The sequence below is a fragment of the Gopherus evgoodei genome, chromosome 9 (genome assembly GCF_007399415.2).
Source record: "Gopherus evgoodei ecotype Sinaloan lineage chromosome 9, rGopEvg1_v1.p, whole genome shotgun sequence".
Taxonomy (NCBI): domain Eukaryota; kingdom Metazoa; phylum Chordata; order Testudines; family Testudinidae; genus Gopherus; species Gopherus evgoodei.
The window spans coordinates 42,972,412-42,978,411 of record NC_044330.1 but is presented as its reverse complement, the minus strand read 5'-3'; positions in this window follow the sequence as shown (position 1 = coordinate 42,978,411).

The following is a 6,000-nucleotide window of genomic DNA, read 5'->3' as shown; positions in this document are numbered from 1 at the left end:
ACTATATAGCCTATTATAGATCTTAGTAGCTTTAATCTTATTCAGTCCATGGCTATGGAAATCAACAAGTGTCTATAATCACAAAATAAGATTGATTGCTTTTCTTTCTGTGTTTAGTCCTAATTACCTACTGTCAAAAGCTATGAACATGGGAATTTCAAAGTTTGATAAATTGTATATAGACAAACATACTTTGCTAAATGTCAGAATTTCAAGGAATCTGCAATGGAATGTTACAGGGAGTAAACGCTAGACATAAACTCACTCTTCCCAGTTATCTGTAACTAGCCAATTCTCAGTACCTTTGGTTCTCCAACTGGCTTCTTTGCATCCACAGAGATAGCTGTTTAATTGCTTTAGCTGATTAGCCTTCACAGCTGCATCTGTAGTGAGGAGGCTCCTTTTAAAATTAACTCATCTATCAATCAGCAAAGTAATTTGCTAAGGTGAAAATGCAACTGCTGAACTATACACTTATCAACACTGAAACAGCAGAGATCTTCTCTGGGAAAATGTATTTTTATATTTGCTGGAATAATTATAGCCTTTCCCCAAACACTTATAACATCAGTATAATTACTAGCTGACAGGGCATAAAAATATTTTAACAGTATTTTGAACTTTCTTTTTCTTGCCTTCTCCCCACATACCATCCTACATTCCACCAAAATTGCCAAAGAAAACCTTCTTATTTTAATATGTAATGAAAGTCTGTCACACATCAAAGGCACTTTGGGCTTATGTCACAGATTTGAAACTTAGTGATAGCTAATTTTCTAACCACAAAGTAGTCTCCAGTCCAGTCTCAAGTAATGCCACCATCTAGTCTGCTACCCAGGCAAACCTCTCTCCTCACGTAACATTTGTCTGTTCACTGCCAGAAGCTCAGTAACCATTCTTTTTGCCAGCCACATTTATATGTTGCCACATTCAAATGTGGAGACACAAGAACTCCTACAAAATATCCAGCAGCAAAAGTTAGTAGGTTCTACCAGGCAGCCGGTTTGAAAACTCTCATCCTGCTGAGCTGAGCTGTTCATTACCAGCCCACTGCTGATTGACAAGCTGTTCATCCTGTCAGCAAACAGCTACCCTGCCCTGCCCTACTTCCGAAATCTTCCCAAACTTGAGCAGCAAGGTGGATAGGAAAAGGGTAAGAGAGGCAGCCTCCTCTAATACAGCTGTGTTTTTAATGAAAGGGACAGAGGCCCAGATCCTCAACAGAATTTAAAGCACGTAGCTCTCAAATCACTGGGAGCTAAGCAGATAAACACCTCTGAAGATCTGGGCTGGAGCACCTAGCCTGTGCAGGACCAACAGCTGCATCCACCCATTGTAGTGAGGAAACAGACTCTTGCCATACAAATAGAGATACAAGTTGAGAGACAGACTAGAGGGTCTGTTGAGGAGAGAGCTTTTCTCCACATCCATGTTGTTGTTTTTTTTCATAGCTCCCCAGCTCTGGCTGCTGAATGCCAGATTCTGTCATTAGCCTGGTGAGACATGGAGATTTTTTGACATAACTGACATACTCTTTTCCACCCAAAATCCACCATGTACCAGGTGACTTTCTTGGAGGAAGCATCTATTTTGTGATTTCCACAGTGGGCACTATTAAATGTTATATTGGGTTCCTGGTTTTGTTTCCCATTTATTACAGTTTATTGTCCCTGTCTTTGGCACTCACCTTCCTTTTTCTTTATTGAAGGTGTTTGGAGAGGTGTAATTATCTGATTTTTTATTTACAAAACCACACTTCAATGTGCTGGTCACTTGGTGTGCCAGGATCTTTTATTTTCTATTCCCAGAGCATGGAGAGCAAGGGTCTAAGTGGGAGCTTGAGTAAAAACTTTATTTAGTTTAGGAATCTCTAAAGTGTGACCAAAAGGAAATATTCTGGTGTCCCTACAACCTGGCCTCTAATACTGTCTGGAACACCCAACATTAGGGCACACATATAATAGGCTGAAAAAATGGTTACATAAGACCAAACTGGACAGGTAGAAAGTAGGAGGACAAACATGTTGGATTGTGCCAGGGTGTCACTACTACCCATTATTTTGTTCACTGACCTTGCCATTTTGTTTAAGCAAAGCTTTTAAGATAGAAATACAGCTCACTCCTGTTGGATCTTAATTAAAGATCTTGTTGCCTGTATTATTGTATTTCTAATGATCTTCTGGAGGCTTGAAAAAATATCAGAACAGACCAGGACCAGTTGGTGAAAGCTGCCATTATATTTTCTTCATGATAAATCAGCATCAGAGCAATTTCAGAGACTAGGGTGGGCCTAATGCATCCTACCATTATGAGCAGTTTTGTATTCAGTTGGGTATTCAAAATGTTGCAGAGGGCTAAGTAGAGGCAGAGCACTCAGCAAGGGTTCAGTGTAGTACACTTCCCCACAGGGGGCCTGAATCAGCTCCTTAGGAAATGCCTGCAAATCCAGAAAATAAATTGTTTCACATTTCCACCAATCTACCTTTTCCAAGTGTTGTAGAAATATAAACATTCTGTCCAGAGTATAATAGAGATGCACTGCTCAGAGCTCTCTCAATCTGGCAGTCAAGCTGTCAGCTTGCTTCAGCATAGTACAGCTGGAAACAGCTGCCAGTGGTGTTTATTAGGTCTAGCTGACTTGGCTTGGCTTTCTAACTACAGAAGAAATTGATCATGATTCAGATATTGTCACATAAAATGACAAAAATTCCAGCCTGTCTGTGGTTCTTTGAAGACCTTGTATACTTGTGTCACAGGGATATAATTTATTATTTCTGAGCATATGGGACAATTCTGCAATCTGCACAATAAAGGAAATGGCTTGTGTGGCAATTCCTCCTCCTTCCTCCAAGCCAAGGAAGATGATTAAGGTGGACTGCTGCTGCCTTTGTACGATTAAGTGAAAATCAAAGTATTCCATACATATACACCACAGAATAATAATGTACTTCTGCTTTGTCTCTTCTTAGAAGTCAAAATATACAATGCAATTTTGTAGACTATTATGCTGGTGTGTGGTAAACAGAAACTTCAATCTCCATGTGATCACAAGACCAGAATCAAGTTCTCTCTCATGATGAGTGAGACTGCATCATATCTATGTACGTTTGCTGTAACTATGTAAATAGGTTAGGGATAAAAGAAGATCTATACTGGATCAAACCAGTGGTTCATCTAATCTGGTATCTTGATGGTCAGTACCAGAAGCTACAGAAGAAGTATTCTCATGATAGGCAAGTAGGAACAAACTTTCCCTACACTTTCAAGATTGCAAATCTTGTTATTGGGATTAGAAACTATTATCTTTCCACAGCAGAGGCTTCTCTGTGAGTCTTCCACATTGGAATGTAGGGAAAAGTTTTTGTTTTCTTGTTGTTGTTAAGTACTTGCCAGAGTACTTTTAGATGCTAAAGAGCTTACACTTACTGTTAAAAAGAAAGTAGGGCATATGAAAAGATTAATGAAAGATGAACACGTTCACTAATGTGTGCATCAACAATTACGCAGTGGGCCATTTTAGTGCCTCAGATTTCTAGTTTAGCCTCTGACATCAGTAATTTACAGCAGTAAAATGGAAATACACTACCCTGATATGAGGTGAATTTCAGCTTCATATTAGGGATGTCAAGAAGTATGACCAAGACAAGAGAAAAATGTTAGCTAACACAGCCTACTTTAGTTTAGGACAGGTAGCGATTAGCTTTAGGCTATTAATCCACTTGAAATAAATCAATAGTTGATGCTGTGACATACAAAGGTAAGACCCAGGCTGTTTTATTTACCTACGTCCTACCTGCCCTGGTGCAAACCTTTTGTGCCCTACTATTCTCCTATTGAAGCTAATGGGAGTTTTGTCATTGACTTCAATGTAAACAAGTTAAGACCTCGTGTCCATGCAGAGCTTATTGTAGGACCACAGCCTTAGTTGCACAGTGATTTTGTAAAGTATTTTGGGGCAAAATTTGTACAGAGTAAAGTAACAGGAAGAGAGGAAATTAACAGGATCTAATCAGGCGCAATCCAGTAACAAGAGGCAGAATATTTTAGAGGTTACTACTGCAAGTTTACATGCAATATGCTGGTAAATATTACTGCTATAATTCAATGTACTTCAGTATTCCCTCCATACTCATTTAGGGCTATTTCCCAGGAGCTAATTGAGAGGAAAGTGGAAACCTTGACAACAGCTGTGAGCTGGCAAAACAAAAATAAATCCAAAATATGCAATGTGTGATGTAATCCACATGATCAGACAGCATGTCAGACTCATTTTGGGCTTTGCTGTGTTACCGATACACATTTTATTCAACAGTACATCTTATAATCAGGGTTTGAACTAAATCATTTTAAAAGAGAAGAGAATAGAACATTAGATAAAAATTCTGCTCCTGTTGCCTATAGCTTTTTCTAGATTTTTATCAGGCTGGAAGAATTTGTTAGGTTTTTAACTCTTCCATGGATCTAATTTGCATTCATTTTATCCTCCAGTCCATTTTTAAAAGGGGTGGTTAAGCTTTTTTGTATCTATAATCCTGAGTCTCTTTTCTGTATGCAGTACAACTACGCTTCCTGTATGGGCACTGACCCATAACTGTGAACAGATGTGCTTCTTCGGTACAGACGGAGGTTACAGATGTTCTCTGCCAGAAAAACTGCTGTTATTTCAGTGCAGCAAGAGGAACTTAGAGCACCTTGACCCATCCAAGGAACACCTTACCCTTTGCTTTACTGTGCTGCCAGGTTTTTCTTCTTTTCACATAATGTCGTTGATGAAGCTTTAATGTGTGGGAGACAAGGCTATTGCTGTTTATCAAGCCCTTTGAAATGTCCAAAAACTTTGCCAGAACTGGGAAGCACAAGTTTTATTGAACTGACTCTGCAGTGAACTCTCTACACTAGGGGTGCTTCCCTTGCCCCTCTCCTCCCCTCCATAGGCTTTATTACAAAGTGGCAGTTGCCTCAGTTGACACACCACTCTTGCTGCTCTTCTGATTGGGGGCTGCTGCACAGAATTTTTTGGTTTGAGGAGGGAGACTTTTTTTCAAACATAGCTTCTTCATAATTTTGAGCCACTCACTGCATTGCTCCTTTGTATCTGATGTCATTTCTACATCACACTGAGGAGATGCATGTGATACAGGCATGGAAAAAACAGGACAGGGAAAATAGTCCAGCAGCAGACAAACCTGCATTAACAATTGACATTCCCACTCTGTTGGTAGTTTCTCTCATTCAGAAGAGAGGCTCCTGGCCAGGTGCAGAAGACCTTTTAATTGTCACTGCTATTGGAGGTTGGTTTCTAATTTCATGCTAACATCTGTCACTAGACTTAGCCCAAATAATCTATCAAGAGACATTTTTATAAAGAATTGTCTCAGCAACCACCTTGTTAGAGCCAACAAACTCTGCCAATGAGAAACATCCAATGGAAGGAAACTAAAAAAAGTTTCTGTGCTTCAGTGGCATCTGGTCAAGCAATACATAGAAATTGTTTACTTTACAGATAATAAAAGAAGTTCAATTTATTCTTGTTCTATTTCATATAAGAGATAAAGGATTTTTTTCTTTCTTTAGTATTACAAGAAGTAAAAATAACTTTAGCCAAAATTTCTACAAGCAACCTGTTGTTTTTTTGTTAAATGCATTAGCTTTCTACGCAAAGGCAGATTGTATGCTAGATTAATTATATTTTATTTACTTCCATTCTTCATTCCTGACCCCTCTTTCCACCTTTTTTCACTCAACTCCTAGGATACTGTTCTCAAGGTAGAATTATAAATCTGGACACCTACACAATATTCTATGAGGAATTCACTTTATTTTCCTTACCTTACATTACAGCACACATATGTAATACATAGATATGGTTGAATGACAATTCCCTATAAAACACTCAGTTGACATGACTGTTATTTCATTTTGTGTGCCACTGCACAAATAGCCAAGTCAACACTCTTCAAACTCTACTGTGGCCTTTCAGAGTCCTAACCACAAGTTCTG